The sequence below is a fragment of the Notamacropus eugenii genome, chromosome 1 (genome assembly GCF_028372415.1).
Source record: "Notamacropus eugenii isolate mMacEug1 chromosome 1, mMacEug1.pri_v2, whole genome shotgun sequence".
Lineage (NCBI taxonomy): Eukaryota > Metazoa > Chordata > Mammalia > Diprotodontia > Macropodidae > Notamacropus > Notamacropus eugenii.
In genome coordinates this window covers 578451295-578473775 of record NC_092872.1, presented here as the reverse complement: position 1 = coordinate 578473775, position 22481 = coordinate 578451295, and the positions used below count along the sequence as shown (strand labels likewise).

General features: G+C 37.6%; 1 protein-coding gene across 1 annotated transcript in view; it reads right to left on the bottom strand.

The window, feature by feature from the left end:
* The window catches only part of BMP2 (bone morphogenetic protein 2), a 120065-nt gene extending 107740 nt beyond the window's left edge, over nucleotides 1-12325 (bottom strand). The window contains exon 1 of the mRNA XM_072634425.1: nucleotides 12198-12325. The gene's annotated coding sequence lies outside the window, so the exon portion shown is untranslated. The remainder of the gene's footprint in view (nucleotides 1-12197) is intronic.
* Nucleotides 12326-22481: the final 10156 nt, after the last annotated feature.

The window sequence follows — 22481 nt, the reverse complement described above, 5'->3', positions numbered from 1 at the left end:
ATGTTCCTAGGAGTTTCTCTTTTTGGATCTCTTTCAGGCGGTGTTCTGTGGATTCCTTGAATATTTATTTTGCCCTCTGGTTCTAGAATCTCAGGGCAGTTTTCCTTGATAATTTCATGAAAGATGATGTCTAGGCTCTTCTTTTGATCATGGCTTTCAGGTAGTCCCAAAATTTTTAAATTGTCTCTCCTGAATCTATTTTCCAGGTCAGTTGTTTTTCCAATGAGATATTTCACATTATCTTCCATTTTTCCATTCTTTTGGTTTTGTACTGTGATATCATGCTTTGTCACAAAGTCCTTAGCCTCCATCTGTGCCATTCTAGTTTTGAAAGAACTATTTTCTTCAGTGAGCTTTTGAATCTCCTTTTCCATTTGGCTAATTCTGCTTTTGAAAGCATTCTTCTCCTCATTGGCTTTTTGAACCTCTTTTGCCAATTGAGTTAGGCTAGTTTTCAAGGTGTTAATTTCTTCAACATTTTTTTGGGTCTCCTTTAGCAGGGAGCTGATCTGCTTTTCATGCTTTTCTTTCATCTCTCTCATTGCTCTTCCCAGTTTTTCCTCCACCTGTCTAACTTGATTTTCAAAATTCTTTTTGAGCTCTTCCATGGCCTAAGCCCATTGGGTGGGCTGGGACACAGAAGCCTTGATTTCTGTGTCTTTGCCTGATGGTAAGCATTGTTCTTCCTCATCAGAAAGGAAGGGAGAAAATGCCTGTTCGCCAAGAAAGTAACCTTCTATGGTCTTATTTCTTTTCCCTTTTCTGGGCATTTTCCCAGCCAGTGACTTGACCTCTGAATATTCTCCTCACACCCACCTCGCCTCCTGATCCTCCCAGCCAGCGTTTAGCGTTTGAGATTCAAATGCTGCTTCCAGCCTTAGGGCTTTTGGTGGGGTCAGGGCTGCTATTCAGTATGAGATTATGTTCAGGTGGTCAGGTCAGGGCAGGGCCGCCTCTCAGGCTCAGTTCCCTCAGGGGGTTTATGCACAGACCTTCCACAATGGATTCAGGCTCCTGCCTGCTTGGGGAGCCCTGGTCTGCAGCTGCCTCTCAGCTTCTACTTCCCGGGGGGGCCTGAATTATGGAGGCACCCCACTCCCCTCTCGACCCGCCAAAGAGACTCTCTCACCGACCCCCGTCACCTGTGCGTGGAGGGACTTGTGCGGCCGCTGGTGATCCCGTCCCTGAAGCCTGGTCGGATCTGTTTCTCTCAATGCCGCGGCCGCAGCCGCAGCAGGTCTGGGGTTGGGCTCCGCGTCTGCAGCGCAACGGACCTTTTGCGAGAGGTTTGCAGGTCCTTCTGTGGGTGGAGGGACCCGCATGGCCACTGGAGATCCCGTCCCTGAAGCCGGCTCGGATCTTTTCCTCTCAGTGCCGCGGCTGCAGCAGGGCTGCACTCAGCTCCCAGTCCCGGCGCCCAGTCCGCAGCGCGAAGGACCCCCCGCGAGAGGTTTGCAGGTCTCTCCAGAACAGAAATCTCCCTCGCTCCAATGTTCCGTGGCCTCTGGGTGCAGAATTCGCCATGAGTTACTCCCCTGTAGCCGTTTTGTGGGTTATGGGTTCGGAGCTATGTGTATGTGCGTCTTTCTACTCTGCCATCTTGGCTCTGCCCCCCTATTTTTTTCTTTCTTGAATCACATAAATTTTAAGTGATTTGCTGAGATTCACATAACTAACAAGTGTCAGAAGTGAGACCTGGATCTTTCTCTCTAAGCCTGGCACTCTATTTACTACGTAGTACTACCTCTAGGGTAGGTAGGTGGTACACTGGATAGAGCACCAGTGCAGGAGTCAGGAGGACCTGAGTTCAAATCTTACCTCAACACTTGACTCTCACTAGCTGGGTGACTTTGGGCAAGTCACTTAACCCCAATTGCCTCATCCTGGGTCATTTCCAGTCATCCTGATGAATATCTGGTCACTGGATTCAAATGGCTCTGGAGGAGAAGTGAGGCTGGTGACCTGCATAGCCCTCCCTCACTCAAAACAAAGTCAAGTGCAAGTCATGTCATCATTTCTGTGATGGCCTGGTCTTCTTTGGCAACGAAGGATGAGCACACACAGCACTACCTCTACAAACTCTTATAAGAGCAGCTCATATTTATATGATGCTTTGAGCTTTACCAAAACACTCTCCTCACAACCACATGAGGTAGGTAGTTCATTATTATCCCCATTTTACACATAAGGAAACACAGAGAAATGAAATGGCTTTCCCAGAATCCTATAGCCACTACATTTTGTTATTGGTAATTGAATTGAGAACTTCTGACTCAAAATCTACCCCCCTTCCATGTTACTTCTTATCTACTATATAGTTTAGAAAGTCAATTCCAGAGAACAGTTCATAGTAACATTAGCTAGCATTTATATAAAGCTTTAAGGTTTGCAAAGCACTTTACAGATATCTCATTTGATCCTCACAACAGCCTTGGAAGGAAGGAACAATTGTTATCCCCAAGGTCACACAACTACTAAATATGTGAAGCTGGATTTGAACTCAGGTCTTCCTGACTTCAGACACATAACCTTATCGCCTCCTAGTTGCCTATTTATATAAAGAAAATCTCTGAGGCATTTCTAGATCTCTGGGATGCTTTGATGAGAGTGTATGCTCAGAATGAAGATCTTTAAACATAGAAAAATTTTCAGTAATCAGAGAAAAAAATCAATTATGTTCTGCATTCACTAGAGAATTCAGGAAAATCTATAACACTGTCTGTTGCAGAGGAGTTTCTGGTCTGAATCAGAGTTACCATACGTAGAGTCCCCCAAATTACTAAAATCGCAGGTCTAAACCCCACTTCCTTCCAAAAATACTCTAATTAATAAGTAAGGAAGTAAACTTACACATTTTGGAAAGATTTGTAAGACTGGCAAAAACAAAACTCTTGAGCTAACTAGAAAGTTCAATTGATCAGAATATCCTATATCAGAACATTCTAATTAATTAAAGTTTTTATTGCATTTATTTTCAAAATCCTGAATTTTTTATTATACTGAAGTATCTATTAAAATTCTTATTTAACATATACATCTATTAATATGTATCACAAAATTTCAATGATATGTGATTATTTCTGAGTGGATCCTTCTGCTGATGGAGGAAGCAATCCTTCACTTAGAAGGTCGCTGTGAATTGTTATGGACAAAGAGTTCATCACTCTATAGCCAACCAACCAAATAGACAGTCCCAACTTATCTAGGTGGTCCTCCATCCAAAGACATGCAGCCCAGTACTGGTCTCCTACTTAAAGCATTTTCAGTGTAGCAGAACCTTTCAGAGTTTGTGCTCTGTAGCATAGGCCTTTGAGAATCTAGGCTCTCTTCTGTCCTATAATGGGCCATTGGCAGAAGACCTTAATGGAGGAATTTATCACAAGGTAAAAGGAACAAAAAATTAAGTGTACCTTGTCAATATCTACTTTACCTTGCAGAACCTTTGAACATCTTTGAATATTCCAAAGGAAGCACTGTGGAAGGGAATGGTCAGATAACATGGGTTTAAACCCTAGTTCAGCCTCTTACTCCCCATGTGGCCTTGGGTAAGTATTAACCTTTTCAGATGTCCATTTCCTCATCTTTAAAATGGACAATGGATTGTACTAAGTGATTTTTATGGTTTCTTCCAGCTCTAAATCTGTGATGAATTTAACTTTGATTTTCAAGGAAGTATTGGGTAGCTTGTCGAGGGACTGTTAAGCCAAAGCATGGCATAAAGGTGGATGATGTGTTGAGCTAACAATTTTTTTAGATTAAAAAAAATCAGTTACATGACTCTTTGACAGTGTAGTCTTTAGAAAATTGGAAAGCAGACAGCTTTTTCAATCCATAGTGTGATCAAATTGGCTATTTTGACTTGCCTAATAACTCTGTGAAATAAATATTTGGAATCAATCTTTTTATTGAGGTAATGAATTGTTTAAAACCTTCCAAATGCAACCTTTTTAAGAAAGGGAAGAGGTTAAAAACAATTTTAGATTACTTACATTATTAGTATGGGTGACTAGGTGATACAGAGGACAGAGTGCTGGGCCTGGGGTCAGAAAGACTCCTCTTCTTGAATTCAAATCTGGCCTCAGACATTTGATATCTGTGTGACCCTGGGCAAGTCACTTAACCCTGTTTGTCTCAGTTCCTCATCTGTAAAATGAGATGGAGAAGGAAAGGGAAAACTACTCTAGTATCTTTGCGGAGAAAACTCAAATGGGGTCACAAAGGTTCAGATGTGACAAAAAGAATGACTAAACCACAACAAAAATGATAAGTAGATGACTTTTTTAGAAAAAAGTTCTGCTTATTAATTCCCAAGTCTATGTTTTCTTAAAACAAAGATAGTTTTTCTTAACTGTTTTATATTTGTTATCACCCACCTTGGCCTGTTTTGAGGAATCAGTAGAATAATATTTATCCTAGGTCTCAGACCCCAAAAGTACTAGCTTGTTGTTCAGGATTTCATCTCTTCCATGAAAAATATCTAGGTATTTGGAAATAAGTGCTTTGGTGTCTGCAAAAATCTGAGTGCATGACATTGTGTAGATAAAATATCCAAATGGGTAATTCCATTTTTCTTTTTCCATTCAGTTGTTTTAGCATTGCATAGGTCCCCAAATGGTCTCCTTTGTGTCTGTCCTCATTACTGAGTTTAGTCTGTTGTTAATTGTAAGCATCCAGAAGGTGGGGAATTATCTCTTAATTCAGATTATATAACATTTTGGGGGAAAGGAAATACAACCTCTCATTACTGGGTAATGAAACTTATGTTTTCCAAGATGATATTACCCATTTCACAGCTAGAATAATAGTTTGTAGATGAATGATTGATGTAGAAAGACGATTGTTGAGGAGCAAGTGAAAAATCCCTGCTTGATGATGCTCTCTCAAAGCAAGCAAAATATGAAAAAAAAAAGCTGTGTACTTATATGACTTCTGTCCTAAAACAATGGTAAATGAACTTAAAATACCATTAACAAAATCAAAAGGTTTATTAAGAAGTAGAGTATAGCTAATCTTAAAGTTGTTCTATTTCCAGAGAAGATTGGATCTGACCCTGGCTCTGCAACTGACTACCTGTTTAACCTTGGGAGAGAAGTTGCTTTCTCTCCATGCTTGGTTTTGTCATGCCTACAAGAAGGAGGTTGGGATAGGTGATATCAATGAAAAAAATCCTTTCAGCTCTTCCAACTTTTGAAACCTCAGTTTTTTCTTCCATAAATGAGGGTACAGGACTAGATTATCTCTGTAACCTATTCCAGTTTTGAATTTATAGAATTTTGTGGTGATGAAGATAATATTAACAAAAATTACAATAATAAACAGCATTTATATACTAAATTTATGTATATATAAATTAATATAAGATAATTAAGATAAATTAAGATTTGCAAAGTACTTTACATTCAGTGTCTCATTCAATCCTCAAGATAACTCTGTGAGGTAGGTGTTATTTTTTTACAAATGAGAAACTGAGAATGAAAGATGTTAAGTGATTTGTCCTGGGTCACACAGTTAATGAATGTCTAAAGAAGAATTTGAACCCTGGTTTACCTGAGTCCAAGTCAAACATATTAGCTGTGAAATCACTTGTATATGTTAGCAACTAGCATTTATATGGAATTGAAATATCTGCAGAGTATCTTCACAAATATTATCTCATTCTATACTTACAACTGTGGGAGATAGGGTCTGTCATCACCCCTATCTTACAGATGACCAGTCGGAGGCAGACAACAAAGACACACACACACACACACACACACACAGACTATATGAAAAGTAAATGAAAATAAATACAAAGTAGTTAACATAAGATATTATAAGAGGGAGGACCTAAGTACTCTTGTGGGTTAGGGAAAGTTTTATGTAGAAGCTGGTACTTGATATGAAACAGTGAATTATTCAAAAGTAGCTGACATTTGACTATCATAGAAAAGGAATCTTACTAGGAAATTCAGACTCATATACACATACCCATATTCATATAATTATGCCCACATATGCTCAAAACCACACATGATCCTTATTCATTCAATCTATTCTCAAAAGTGGAGTAATAGTCCAAGTTGACTGTGCTGAAGTTTGTTTTCTGGACTAGATGACTTCACTTGGAGAATAAATGCCTGTCTGGTTTCTAAAGTAAGCTTCAGAACCAGTTAGGGAGAGGGATAAATAGGTTCTAGTGTAAGGGGGCAGATGTTAGACTCTTAAGGATTCATTTTAGACTAATTCCATGAAAATTGCTAATATTCAACAGAATAACCAAACATAAGAGGTTTGTCTATAGATTTGTCTCATGGTTAAAAACAATGTGTTTAGTATTTTAACATGCAAAGATATTCACACATCAGATGTGAGACATTCACATTTAGTCTTAAAAAAAATTTCCTGTCTAGATCTGAGAACCTTGAACCACATAACAGGTCTGATTTCATTTTTTTGGGGGGGGGGGGGTTTAACCTGGCAAATAAAAGGGGAATGGAAACTAAAGTAGAAACTCAAGATCTTAAAGACAGAGGGATTTGGCTCCAAAATTGAGTACTCTGAAGCATTCATGAACAATGGTGTATGAGACCAAAGAAAAATTCTGAGATACTGTCAATTAAAATATACTCTTATAAATATTGGATAATTCAAGCTATTAACTGTGTTTTATTGTTGGTGTCTCAGCACTACTCATCAGAAGAGGCAAGGAATAGATTAATTTGTGCCACTAGACTTGGGTTGATTCAAGTCTAAGATAGTATCTTCTGAGCACTGTGCTAGAATGAAAAAGTACAGTGAATTGGGAATCTGTCAGCATTGCTATTAACTTGCTATGTGATACTAGAAAAAGTTTATGTCTCACAATTTCCTCATCGGTAAAATGAGAAGTTTAGACTAGACTTGGGGCATGAGCTTTTAAAATTTTTTTTGATAATTATTTTAAAATATAATTGGTTTCCTTTGTATTCCTATGTATTTTATTTTGTGCATTCAAAAACATTACTCTGCGAAGGGTTCATCAGATTGCCAAAGAGGTTCATAATCCCAACAAGGTTAAGAAACTGGCCTAGGTGATCTCTAAAGGTCTCTTCTGACTCCAAGATCCTATATTTTCATGAGTTTCCATAACAAATGAACATATTATTTCCTAGATAAGGTTTGGGGAAAGCAGATAATAGGGAAAGTAAAGGCGCTGAAAGAGGGAAGAAGTATGTGTTGTTAGAAAAATAATGGTGAGGAATATGAAAAGAGGGAAAAGAAGACAGGGGGAGACATTTATATGGAAAATAATTTCAACTCCCTTGACAGTCTTTCTTTCAAAGAGATTTGTGATTTCTGTGGTAGAACAGTCCATATTAATGGTCCACTTCCTTGATACTCCCTCTGTCTCAGCCTGATACAAGGAAGTAGTCTAACCCTATTGCTGAGAAGCCAGTATGTGTTATGATACATACAAAACAAGTTTTCCAAATAACAAGTGTTTTGAAAAGCCTTTACTATATTCCCATTACCCCTATGTACCTCCACCCAAAAACAGTGGCATCCATGAAACTAATGCTAAACATTGAGCCATGAACTTAGGAATATTGAGAGAACTGTTTTCTCAAAAGCGCATTTTTTTTCAACTATCCCTTTTTTGTCCAGTATGTTTTTAGCAATTTAAACAGGTTGGGTTACCCACAAGCAGCAGCACTGCAGTTTTTTTCCATCCAGGAGGTTGAGGTATTCATTCCCACTTTAAACCCTCTAAATTTATTTGCCTGTATTTTCCAAACAGATGTATTTGTAGGTATGTCCTGGATAGAGCTGGACACATACAGTAGTGACTAAGGATGGGAGAAGACAACTTGACAAATTCAAGATTTAGAATTTCATCCTCATCCTGACCTTTGGTAGCATCTGAAATGTTTACATTTTGCAAATCTTAAAACTTTTTTTGCATTTGTAAGAAAAATGGCTTTCTAGTATATATAAAGACTTGAGAATTTCCATACAGGATCAGATCCATAAGCCAACTAGCTCAGTGTGTCATCTCTGACAGAAACCTCAAGAGTATGTTGAAGGAAGGCACAGATGAGCACCTTGTGTTGATACTTAAAGGATACAGATACTCCCCCTCCCCTAACTAGGAAAACCTTGTTTCCCTTGGTGACTCATGTTGGATTGTTCACCCATGAATCTATCTAAATCTCCATTTAGCATTTACAAACACAGACTCCAATTCTTAGACTAGGCAAAGCTGTCCACTAGAAGTTGTGAAACCAACATGGCAATAGACTGTACATAAAGGAATAAAACCATTCATTATCTACATCATATGATAGGTTGTGTTGAGTGAAGTAGTCCCTTATGCTGTAAATTCATTCTCCCAGAATAGATGGGTTAGGTTTAGTCATTAGATGGAGACTCAAGAGAGTTAACTTACCTCCCCTGGATGATTCTGTTTCAGACAATGGTTAACTCACTCTGGCTCACCATACATAGTTCCAGGCCCATTATTCACACCCATTTGTGGAGGGAGGTAGAGAGACTTGAGGAACGGAGGAAAGGACTGGAGTTGAATGGCCCTAGACTCTAGCATCTAATTCCTATTTTGCCAATGACTCATAGAGGTAATTCTGGATATGTCACTTTGCTGCTCATAGCCTCAGTTTCCTGATCTCTGAAATGGGGCTTTCCCTATTCAGTCAACTCACTAGGCAGAACTAATAGCTTTATTGTGGAAAAGTTTTCAAATGTAAAGAATTATGTAGAAATAGATGATAATAGAAAGCATATCTTAGCCTATTGCAGCATCTTTCTTCCTTGGGAGGGAAGTGGCAAGGCAATTATTTCTAGTTTATAGGTTAAATATCTGGCATGAGAAAGGTCACATGACTTGCTCTGAGCCATACAGTGAGTCAGGAGCTTAAAATAGTTCCTAGGTCTCCTGACACTGTTTTTGAAGATGTACACTGACTCAATGATGCCCATTCCTTTTAAAATAGTTTTACAAGCTAAAATTATTACCAAGTACGAACCTCCTTGATTTTGTTTTGTTGTTGTTTTTCCCCAAAAGGTTGACCAGAAATTTAAAAAAAAAAAATTGGCAGCAATTCAATTTCAAGGGAAATGGCAGAGTTTCTTCAGTTTCACGATTGTTCCTTTCACTGCACCATGAGTATACTTTGAAGATTTAGTCTAGTCCGACTATGTACCTCCTATTCAATGATAATTAGTAATGATAACTAGCACTTAGATGGTGCATTAACGTTTTCAGATCACTTTATAAATATTTCACTAGAAGAAAAATCTGGAATCAGTTGACTGCAAAAATAAAGCTGGTTTAGAACCCAAGTTTAGTAAGAGTGGTATACCTGACACTTTTGCAGGAGGCAGACCTCTTTGTCCAAGATGGCATAGACATAGGAAGAGTGAAGGCCTAGCATACACATTCCCTCTCATAAAAGAAGTCTTAAGAATTCCCAAACAGAAGGATCTGAGAATACATATTCCATAACAAATGACGTATCAATTACTTGCTGTGTTCAATTCATTATGCTAAATGATATAGATACAAATATAAAAATGAAATAAGGAGATTACATTCTTCTGAGGAGAAATGCTATATATATACAATTAAGTAAAATATAACGTGACAATGGACAGGTGAAAGGGGGCAAAGTTGAGATTATAAAATAAATGTTTGAGGGTGAAACCATGAAAAATAGTTGAAGAAACAGGGAATATTTAGCCTGGAGAACGGAGAATTAATAGAAAGCTTTCTTCAAATATTTAAAAGCCTAGAATGTATAATCCTCTTGAGGAAAAGGATTGCCTTATTTATATTTTTCTCTATTGTAACACTTTCCAAAGTATATTTCATGTACCCAGATCTGTGATTACAATAGTCTCTTATATGGATGTAGCACGACAACTCTCTTATATGACCTTTGTCCGCTTCTTCTTGTAAGTTTACTACAAGAAGTCTATCTAATGGTATGGAGGGCCTTCTTTGTTTTCCCTTGACATCACAAGCCTATCAGTGGAGCCCTATGGCTATCTAATGATCATGTGTCACTCTTACCATTGACCTATCTTCTTTTCTCCTTCACCTAAAAATTTTTCTTTAAAATATGGTTTACTTTACCAGTGCTTCAGAGTATGGAAAACTATGTTACACATAGTAACAACTTAATATTTGTTGAATAAAGGCATGCACAGATGTAGAAGAGTTGCAGCATTTAAACTGTGTAAATCCAGAGGATGGCACTAGGACTAATAAAGTACAGAGAGATAGATTTTGGCATAGTATAAAAATATTCTAACATGTATTACTACATAGTATCAGTAGCAATAGATAGCAGGCTGTTTTATAATCTCCACATGACTGGAGGTATTTAAGGAGAGGTTGGATAGTCATCTATCATGGATGCTGAAAAGAGAATTCTTGTGCTATATGAGAAGTATGCTAGATAATGACCTATGAAACTAGGATTCCCTACATCAGGTGACTGTTATTCTGTTTTAACTATTTTCTCCTGAGTCTGGCAACAAAATACAGAATAAGTGGAGATACGGAACATTTCAATGACTCATAAACTCAATTTTTAGAATCACAGGAGTCTCAAATCCCAGGAAGAGCCTTTACAGCTAAGCTCAGACCACAGGGATACATACTGAAAAGAGACCTATCGAAAGTAATAAGTTCAAATGTTCTGGCTTCCTAAAAATATTTGCCAAAGAATGCCTTTGTCCTAGAATAACAAATTTCTCACGCAAGAAAAAAAAAAAAATTCCCTTCTTTCATGAGTTGTTCTTTGATTAGGAAATGGCTTAACTAATATTTGTGCTAGAGCTCCACCATTGTTTTGCTTAGCAAACTCACACTTACCCTGGAAGGTATCAACAAAAATTATTCATTCCCTTCCCCCATCCCCCTGTGCCTTCCATCTCCCCAACTTTTGGTGAGATCCCTTGCAAATTTCCTGGAAAAAATAATTTGCCTGTGTTCTACAGGAGGATCAAGATGAGAGAAATCCATAATCAGTGTTAAAAGATCTATCAAAAATAATTTCAACTGTTAATCAAATACGGTTATCAGGTACGATGGATATTTTAAATACTAGACTAAATACCAGGCTAAACCTTGTCCAGCCAAATGTAAAATAGGAAAGGGTTTTCTTTGGCTTCTTTCAGCTTCTTTTATGCCCTTCTCTCCCTCCCCCCCCCCCCCCCCATTCTCAGGTTTCCAATATTCCTATGTTCTTTTCTTCCCTCTCTCATCAAACTCTACTTCTAGGGTCGTAGAATCCTAAATATAATTCTGGAAAGGATTTCAGAGGGCAGATAATCCAGCTTCCTCATTTTATACACACACTCAGTTTTGCCTAAGGTCACAAAGACACAAAGAGGTAAAATTTAAACCTAAGTCCTCTGATTCCAGAATAGAAAGTAGGTAGCCTTTGACACCATACCAGGAAAATGGGTGCACGCACTACATATGGATAAAACCATCTCTGATTCAGAATTGTTTGAAGAAATAGTCTCTAAACAGATGTAAATACTCAGAAAATTGGTTAATTTTTGTTAAAGTAACATTAAAGTTTCAATCAAATTAACCGTTTGCTATCACGAAGCCAACACAATGTAGAAAACGAGTTAGCTTTTATTTGTTTGTTTTTATTTTTAACTGATCATACTGTATATTTTGTCCACATGTGGAAACAGGTTATCTCAATAAGTATACAGATACACACATACAAAACCAATAACATATCATTAGATAAATTTCTCCTAGTTCTCACAAACGTGTTTTCATCTACCACTGCTTTTTATGGTCCATAAAAAAGAAAAGATAACAATGTGTACCTTTCTAGTAGAGCTCAGCAACTGTTTTTAATCAGGCAAATATCTTCAGTTCCTGTATTACCTTATTTCTACCTTGTCACTTAGGTTCTTTTCCCTCAAGTTTGCTAATAAGTGGCCTTACTTCCCAATCAAATACCCAAACGTCTTTCAAATCTAATAACAACATTAACAAATTAACACAGAGCTAACAGTTTTACTCTCACTTTCTGCTTTCAAGATATTACCAAAATGTACAAAACAAAACATTTCAATTCATGACAAGACTGTTTTTGTCAGTTTATCTAATCCATAATGGAATACTACCATAACTTCCAACCTTCTTACTTACTTGCCTTGGAAATGATGGGAAGGGGGGATGTACTCACTCAGCAAAGGAACATTGTCAGTTTGACAAGGCCTCAGTATGATCTTCACGTGTTTCAACTCTTCCAAAAAACACAGATCAAGCCCCGATCCTCAGCCACAGGGAAGAAATATTACTTTGTGACTTACAAAAGAAACCGGCATGAATGTTGCTCTTGCAATGTGCATATTCTGAATCACCGGCTCTCTCGTCACTGCAAATTAAAAGGAAGCATGTGTACCAATGGTTTTTACTGTCCTCAGAGGAAGAAATATTACTCTCCTTGGTCACACCCACTTCCTTCAAACATAATTGACAATCAGATATCCCCTGGCAAACCAAATCAAAGTATTTTAAAAGATGAATAGGCCCCAGTCTCTCTGATGCCTAACTCTGTAGTAGTAACTTAAATATTTTAAAGAAGACTTTCCATTCCCCAGGTAGCCATCCTGTGCACTAAGGTAAGAGGAACTTTGGGATTAAGTGATGTTGTGCAACAGAGTTCAAGGAAACCTCTTTAATTCACACCCAGCTAATTAACAATTTAGGAATGATACATGAGGTTCTTGCTGAGGAAAAAGTTCAAAGTAGGTGGCATAACTTGGGGCTTTTGTGTTTCTGATATGTCATTAGGTAAAGTGTCTCATTGTTAGTTGTAATAATTTTAAGTATTTATAAATACTTACTATATAGCAAAAGCTATGCTAGGCACAGGGATTAAAATACAAGGTGTCCCAAAAGTCTTAATGCAGTTTTAAGCTTTACTTGACTTTTCCTGTTTTGTTCAGTCATTTTTCAGTCATTTCTAATTCTTCATGACCCTATTTGGGTTGTTGTTGTTTTGATTTTTTGGGGGGGGAGGGAGGGTAGAGATACTAGAGTGGTTTGCAAAACTCTAACTCATTTGACAGATGAGGAAACTGAGGCAAATGGTGTTAAGATACTTGGCCAAGGTCACACTGCTAGTAGATGTCTGAGGCCAGATTTGAACTCAGGAAGATAAGTCTTCCTGATGCCAGGTCCAACCCTATGTTCACTGTACCACCTAGCTGCTTTTATTAGGCTTTAATAAAGCTTAAAAATACGCTAAGATTTTTGGGACACCCTGTGTCCCAAAGAAGTTTACATTCTATTGAGGGTAAAATAGCATTTAGAGGAAACTTGCAAAGGGAAGGGAGTATGGTCTATAGGGCATGGACCTGACCAGGAACTGGCATGGAATTCTGGGTCCCTGGCAAGATACAGCAAATGTTCACCTCTTAGAGCTGAAAGACCTAGGGGCAGAGTCCACATTACCACTGAGGAGAAGATAGAAATGATAATCCAAGAAGAGGATACTGGGAGGTAGTAGAAGACTAGAGGTAAAGGTGAGGCCCAAGAAGAAAAGGCATGGCATGTGATCAGGAAGGGAAATAGCATACTCTGGTAGAAAGGGCACTGGTCATAGGAATCAGGAGGCCTGCGTTAGAGGCTTAACTCTTCCATTAACCAACTAGATGAACTTAACCAAATGAGTCTCTCTAGTCCTCAGTTTCTTTTTCTGTAAACTTAGGATGTTTGCTTCTTCCTGCTTGAAATACTATGACTTGGTAATTCATATTGCATTAATTCACTTACATATTTAGACATGATTTCAAAAAATCTTCAGACATTCTATAATTCAACTTATTCATTCATTCAAGCAAGAATCAGAAAGATCCTAAAGAAAGCTACTTGAAACTTGTTTGTAGCAATGTATACATCTAACCTTGATTCTAACCTCAAGTTGATTTAGTCAGATGAAAAGTATGCTACCTTTTGTGGGCCTTGACTTTTACTACTTGGTGAGGTCAAAGATGGTCACTGTAGTGACCACATAGGAATTTTTTAACTTGTCAATATGTAGGGAAAAGGTAACCAGTCAAAGATATTCATTATTCCTTCTGTATAACAACTATCGTCACAGGTGGAGGCTGCATGCTTTTATACTAACAAAAAGTAGACAAAAGTCAAGCCAAAGTAAACAGAGGGAAAGCAAAATGTTCATCAAAAGTCAACAAAGAGATAAAATAATGACTTCAGCTACTCTGTAGGCCCTATTACCTTCCATGCGATGACTGTAGGACTTTTAGATGAAATTCCCCTTTTGTTTCCAGGAAATGGCTTCATTACTTCTAAATAAGGATCTTCCCTTTTGCTTCAAATATGTCTGGTCTTACAGTGGCCAAGATGCTTTGTTTTCATTCCAGCCTAAAGAGAATCAGAAGTATGTGACAAATCCCTCATTTCTCAATAGCATTAAGAAATCTTCACAGGAACTGTTTTAATTATACTCCAGGAAACTGACATTAGGGATATGTTTTGGGAACTTGGAAGCAGTTTCCAAAACATCGATAATTCATGTTGGTCGCCTTGGTGCTCTCTAGTAACTCCTTGTATTTTCGACTGACATATTCAAGGATTCAAGATTTTCAGGAGAAGTGGTTAACTGCAAGATTTTGCCAGAGAAGGGCCATAATTTCAGAAATAGTGGCATGCTCTGTAGAGACAACATCTCATTTGTATGTGAGTATGTTTAAGGGAGTAGCTTTTAAAAATTATATATCTATATAAATACATATATAATTTTTAATATGTGTCCCTCATCAAAATTAGGGTGGTTTCCTCAGTGAGAATAATATAAAATCAACTATACTCTTCATTTTGAAAAGATTACTGAGAAGGTCCCTGCTGTTACACCTCCTCCAATGGGTACAGTGAAAAGATGGCTGAATTTTAAGTCAAAGGACTTCAGGTTAAATCAATGTTATGCCATTTTTTCTACCTGTGTAAGAACAGACAAATTACTTAACTACTGTGCATCTCACTTTCCTCATATATTAAATGAAATGGTTGACTTTGAAAGAAATAAGAATTCTGATTAATTGATTGACCAACCATGACTTCTATAAATTTACAATGGAGCGTACCTCCTGCCTCTTGATAGAGAGAGGTCAGACAATAGCTATAGAATAATACATAAATTTTTGGACATAGCCATTACAACACAAATTTGTTTTGTTTGACAGTGCTTTTGATAGAAGAGGGAGCCTTATTTTTTTTTGGCAGGGCAGGCGTTATAGAGTTACATGGAGGGGGGGATTGTAGTGTTAGTGATGCCATTAATAAAACATTTTACAATAAACAGAAAAGGGTAGTAGGAAGTTCAGAAGAGAACACAGACAAGCAGGAAAATGTCGATACTACCACATTAAGTATAATAATTAAAATAAAGAAGCTATTCATACTGGATTCATAGTTTCAAATAAAATCATCATTTTCTGATCTTTGTATATGGAAATTTTCATATTATTTTCTAGTTGACAATAATTTAATAAAATAAAAGGCTGAAACAGATTATCTCTATTTTTAAAAATCTTTTTTAAATCTATGATTTTAAATCTCTAGTTTTAAATTTATGATTCATCTTGACTTCTCATCCACTACTAATTTTTCATGTATTCGCACATAATAGGATATGTCTATACACAGAAACTAAATAAAAAAGAAAACACTTTTAATTATCAGCTTACCTACAAAGTGCACCATTAGAGTTTGAACTCCTTCTACTATGTCTTTGCATCCTAGTTAGATGCTGCCATAGCATCTTGCACATAGGAAATATCTAATAAGTGCTAATCAACTTGGATTGCATTGCATTGAATTTGATTGACCTACCTGTTACGTTGTTATTTACATATGATATCTGCCATTCTCAACCATATAAGCAACTATCAATTATCTACTTATAAACTATCCAATTGATATATCATTCATGTATAATGGGGATCTGGCCCATGCCTAGACCACCTAAGATTCTGTCATTCATTTGTAAAGCATTGGGAATCTGCTTCAGTCTGGAAGATGCAGGGATAGCCTGTCTTGGCTTACCATATGGTTTGGAGCAGATTTTCTCTTCTCCACCCTCATTGATTGCATAGCTGGAACTATCTGTGTCTTTAAAACTGCTTGACTAAGAACCATCAGGGCTTTTCATCCATTCCTCATTCTTGTCTGAGGCTGGAGTACTTCTCATGTGCTAATGGAGGAAGGATTGAGGGTCACTTCCACCCACCCCATCAAGGCCATGAGGAAGTGAGAAATGGGCTTAGAATTTTGGCCTTTCCTTATGTTCTTCTCTGTTCTAGGTACAGGGATATTTCAAATACTGGAGTTTGAGCTATAGAGTCCTAAAAGCCCAGGAATCCAGAGCACATGTTGCAGTCAGCTCAGCAGGGCTTTGGGCTTAAAGTAAGTGGGACAAATGCTATATAGGAACTGAGTTAAATTGTGAGCCGAATCTGCCTTTCTTCCCCACACAGTGAAGTGGTAAGTGGGATGGGATATGCCCCAAGATGTTAGGGGGCAAATATTTGTATGTTTGTTCTTGCTGTTTTTGAAGTAAATTTCCCTTCATAAAAGCTAATCAATTTTAAGTGGTTAAATGGACTTGGGGTGCTTTTTCAACAGGCATCTAAAAAGGGATAAAAGAGTTGGTTAGGAACTGATCCAGTGGCAAAAAAGAGAGACACCCCAACCTACATCTAGGTGCTGGAGAACCCACAGGGAATGTAAAATGTAATAGTCCTGGTCCTAAGAGAGTGAGACCAGAATCAAACCAGTGCTACACACATCTAGCACCTTATCAGCAAGGGAACCAATGGGAAGTACAATGTTTTTCCAACTCATTGGAGAGACTGAATGATGTACAGAACAGGAGAGAAGGAAGTGGAGAACTTTGGGTCCTAGAGGGGAGCCAGCAATAGATTGCAGGGGAAGGGTACTGATACCTAACCTGATTGTGATCATGAGCCATTGGAGCCATTTCTGATTCACTGACCTGTTTAAAATGGCCTGCCTGGACAGAATTTGCTGATTCATTGGAAAGAGGTGAATTTATTCCCTTTTACCTTTTTTTCCTCTTCTCTGCTTCGTTATTACCTGGAATACTGGCATCATTTACCTCTTAGTATTTTTTTTAACACTGATGATTTTTTGTTATATTCTAAACATGAGGTTGCTACAAATAAGTAGATCACTCTATAGAGTGGAAGAACAAAGAGGAACCCATCCTGGACAAATAGCCCAGCATTTAATTATGAGATTACACTGAAGCCCTTTCTCACTCTACTTTTTTTTTTCTGGAAAGACAAAACAGGGTTTAATAGGAAAGAAAAACACAAAAACTGAAATCACAAACTAGAAATCCCTTGCCATTAAGCACATTTCTGGTTAACTTTACTTCCACTTGGATTAATGTATACAAATCAATTTATAAATTAGACTAAACAAAATACCAGCAACAGTCAGACTACTGCCTCCAAAACACAAACAAAATATTCCAGAGTCAAATACAGTATGAATGATCTGTAGACAGAGACATCTCTAGAGTGGAGTAACTGGGACTTGTTCCAGAGTTCCAAAATTAGGAGAGCTTTGAGGATAATTGTGATTGCAGAACAAAAAACAGGTAAGCTTCATACCCAGTGAATAAGAATAACTAATGTAGGAAGCTAGAGTGGAGTATACTTCCTTCCCCCTCTCCTCAGAAGCCCAGCTATAGGTGAATTCTTCACATCCTGTCCTCAGGATAGGCTTTTTTTCTTTTTTTTAATGAACTAGGATAGTTTTTCATAAAGCATGGCATAGATGTATATGAATAAATTGTAGACAAACCAAATTAGATCAGACTTAAAGTGGTCCCTTTCCCCCAACAATTTACCACAAAAGCATATATCTTATTAGTGCTAAAACCTTTTGTTCTCAACCTCCATGTAACCTTTTTCAGGGCTACCATTTTTCCCTATTTTATTAAACAACTAGAGTATTTGTCATTCCCCCTACCACCTTGGAATCAAAGGGATATAAAAACCTCATTGTTTGTAGCGAAGAATTAGAAAAAAGTGGAGGGTCAGCAATTGGAAAATGGCTTTAAAAATCCATGATATATGAGTGCAGCAGAGTATTACTGTACTACATGAAACACTGAATATGAAGAATGAAGAGGAGTCAATTCACCAATAGACACTTGTTAAATGACTGTTTTGTATCAAGCTCTGTGCCAAGTGCTGGAGCACCTCTTCCAATCCCTAACCTTCCCAGAAAGCATAGCTTGGCTGCCCAGACACAGCTGACAAGTTTGGAAGACAGCTCTTTAGGCACTCCTTAAATGAGCTCAGACTCACCAACTATAGTTAGTGCAGTTTTTTCTGGTACGTTTGAGGATCATTGAGCCTTCCCCCCCACTTCAGACCTCCAGACTTCCCAGATGTACTGAGCCCCTAAGACTTCTGGGCCTTTCCATTCACTCTGCAGATGAAATTATCTTTTGTGTGTTTTCTTTCCTAATTTGAGTGTGAGTTCCTTGAAACAGGGACTGTTTCATCTTTTCCCTTTGTATCCCTAGAGGTAATCAATTAATTTGTTTTTTTTTCTTTCATTATGTGAACTAATGCAAAATGAAATAAGCAAAATTTGGAAAACACACTCAATGATGATAACCATATAAACATAAAAAAGAAAATCAAAAATCGAAGCCAAATGTTATGATAGCTAATAGTAATAGTTAGGATTTGTGTGGTGTTTTCTACGTGCCAAGCACTTTACAAATATTCTTTCATTTGCTCCTTAGAGCAAACCAGTGAAGTAGATGCTATTATTCCTCCCTTTTTGCAGATGAGGAAACTGAGGCAAACAGGAGTCAGATCACTCACCTGCATCAGACAGCTAATCTGGGACCAGATTTAAAGTCAGTCTTTCTAACGCTAGGCATGGCGTTGCACCACTATCTGCTGCAGCCACCTAACTGCCTCAGTTCTCTTGTCGCTAAAATTTTAAATAAAGCCCTTTATTGCAGTAATATCTTCCATGGCCTCGGATGCTCATACTCCTAAGAACGTTGGAAATAGCTCAGAAAGTGTTCCATCAATCCACAGGCATTGGGTGAGTGATTACCAGGCACTGTGGGAGGCACTTTGGATATAAATAAAAAGAATGAAATAATCCTTGCTCCTGAAAAACCTCCTGGGAGAATAAAATAGTAGCTTCTTGGTTGAAATTTTCTGTTGATGTCTGTCTGGATCCTGGGTGCATAAAGCATTTCTTTTGAATACTTGACCTACAATGTACAATGAGAATCTCTCCATTTAACCAGAGACTCTAGACACAAGTCAAACCTAATATTTAATCAATTTCCCATGGTCTCTGGGGCAGGGGTGTAAAGAGCCAAAGAGACAAGACATAAGATCCTTACCCCTCTCTTTGAAGGTGAGGTTCCCCAGATTTGATCCTGGTCCATTCATGTGTATAGGTTCATTGCTAAGAAGGGAACTTTGTTAAGAGGGAGAGTGTATAGTGACCGAGGTCCCTGGACTCAGCAGCACTTCTGAATGTCACATAAAGGCATACAAAATATATACAAGACAAATACAAGGTATTTCATCCAAGGAGAGGGCACACAAAGTTGGGTAGATTACAAAAGGTCCATGTAGTAAGAGGAGCTTAATCTAAGTTTTGAAGGAAACAGAGATTTTAAGAGGTGGGGGTCAGGAAAATTCGTATATTTCAGGTCTGGGTGACAAATAGTAAACCATTTAACAGCATGGAGACAGGACATATAGAGTCATGTGTATGTGTATTATAACATATATGATACCAAGTAATTATGGTAAACAGTTATGGCAATCAAATTTTGGTAAACAATTATGGTAAACAAACAATGATAAATTATTGGGATATTTGTTTACATAATGCCAAATAACACTGTCTCCAGAAACTTTGAAATGACTTAAGTCTTATTTAGACTAGATAGTTTATTTCAATATAAACCAAGACCCAAGAGAAATTTGTGTTTTTTTGAATCCTAGAGCTAGTCAACCACTTTAACAAAGCCTTTGAAACTCCCAGGTAGCCACTGCAGGTCCATAAGTTGAGATTTCACCCCGAGGAACTTATCCCATTTCCTCTGTTTCTCTTTCCGTGGGAGCCTTGCAGTTCAGAGTCCTCTTCATGTCCAAGGCTAAGTTCAGGATGTTGGCATTGTCCAGGAATTCTCTGGGTCTATGCTGATAAAGACATTTTGGCTGCTCCTTTTTTAAGACAGACAGACAGAGAAACAGAGAGAAAGACAGAGAGAAAGAGACAGAGAATTTATTAACTACCTACTAACCTACTATATTACAGGTCCAAACTGATTGGCTGTTTTATACTAAGCACTTTATAAATATTCTCTCATTTGATCCCCACAGCAACCCTGGGATATAGATGTTATTATTATTATTGTCTCCATTTTACAGATGAAGAAACTGAGGAAAACAAGTTAAAATAACTTGCCCAGGATCACACAGCTAGTAAGTGTCTGAGGCTGGGTTTGATAGAGTCTTTGCGACTCTATCTACTGTGCCATCTAACTGAAGAGCAGTTAGTTGAATAATGGGACCCTCATGCAATCTGTTGTCCTCTAAGCACAATTTATATTGTAATACGTATGCATTTTAGTGTCTTTTATAGGTAAAGTCTGATCTTTCAAATATAGAGGTCATTGCTTTTCCTTGGATTTCTTTTTTTTTTTTATCTCCCTGAACACAGACACCACCTGCTTTTTGTTCTATCTTGCCAACAACTCAGGTCAGGGCTTCCTGAGCTCAAAAACAACTGAGATTTTCCCTTTTTTAATAGATCCCTTTTCCTGTCTCAAATATCTTATCACCTTTGTGTTCCATTGAAGTACTGGGTTGGGAGCTCTGATGCACTGATCAGCTTAAGTGCATTTGGTAGCCAGAGAAAGAACTCCTGAAATCATCCAATTCCCAGAGGAACCCATGCATCACTCATTATACAGTGTGCTTCCTCAGTTAATTGAATTTAGAAAATTTAGAATGTGATTACAGCAATTGTAAATTTGACTTTGTGCCTTGAATGTAATTATCAGAACCATTTATACATAATATCAAGCTGGAGTTACATAAAAAAGCATTTCTTCCCTTTGTCTTCTAATCACCTAAAGATCAGATATGCCTTCCTATTGTTTCATAAGTCTGCACTTTTGACTCCAATCTTTTTTTAGACTTGTTTTTGATCTGATATTCTGAGAGGCCAGACCATCAGGCTAAAGGACACCAGAAACTAAATTTGTCCAGTTACCGAAGCGGACTAATTCTGGAGTCTATTTTTTTCCTAGATTATGAAGAACCAATATTAATTGAAAAGCTTCCGTTTTCTGATGTAAATCATAGAAACTGAAAGGTTTTTTTTTTTTTACATTTTAAATTTTGTCCTTACTGGTTAATTATGTTGGGTTAATGGTGCCAAATATTCACCATTTTAAAAAATTAATTTTTTTTTCTTTCTGAGGCAAAGTGGAGGTATTACTCGTAGTATTCTCCCTAGGAACTCAAGGTTTAGCTGACTAGTTGCTATGGAGGTAGTTGTTCTACAAAAAAAAAAAATAATGCTTCCCCTAAACATTACAAAATGTTATATTGAAAGCTATCGATAATAATGATGACTGGAGAGTGTGTGTATGTGTGTATGTTTGTGTATACGTGTGTGTGTGTGAGAGAGAGAGAGACACACACACGCACACACAAGGAGGGGTGGGGAGGAGGGAGAGAGAGAAACAGACAGACAGAGACAGAGAAAGAAACTGCTGTATCCATGATTTCGCTAGTGTGGGGGAATTCTCAGTGAATAAACTTTTACCAATACAACTCTATACTTGCTCTGTCACTTATTATCTTAGATAGTTGCCTGGTACTCTAGGAGGTTAAAGGACTTACCTATGGTCTCACAGCCAGTGTGTATCCAATGCACAATTGAATCAATTCTTTGTGACTTCTAGATAAGTTCCCTGTTCACTATACAAAGCTATCTTTCAAATGACATAATGCCCTAAGAACTCTCATACATATTATTTTATTTAAATCTCACAAAAGTCATCTGAAGCAAAGACTACAGGAAATTTCACTCTCCACTCAATAAACGTGGAAACTAAGGTGCAGATAGGATAAGTAACTTGTCCTGAAATTGTTTTCAAAGACAGGATTTGAATTCAGGTCTTCATGAGTCCAAATTTAGAAATTTATCCATGATTTCTTTCTGCCTACCCCAGCACAGGAATATAAGAACAAAAAATGTTCACCAGTAGGAATTTCCTGAATAATACTCTCTCCTCTTAACAGCTTTGGGGAGTGAGTTTCCAAAGAAGTCCCTATCTTCTCTATCCCTCAATACTCTTTGACTTGGTTATTTTAGTCAAATAATAGCAGAATTATTATAATCTGAAGGGATT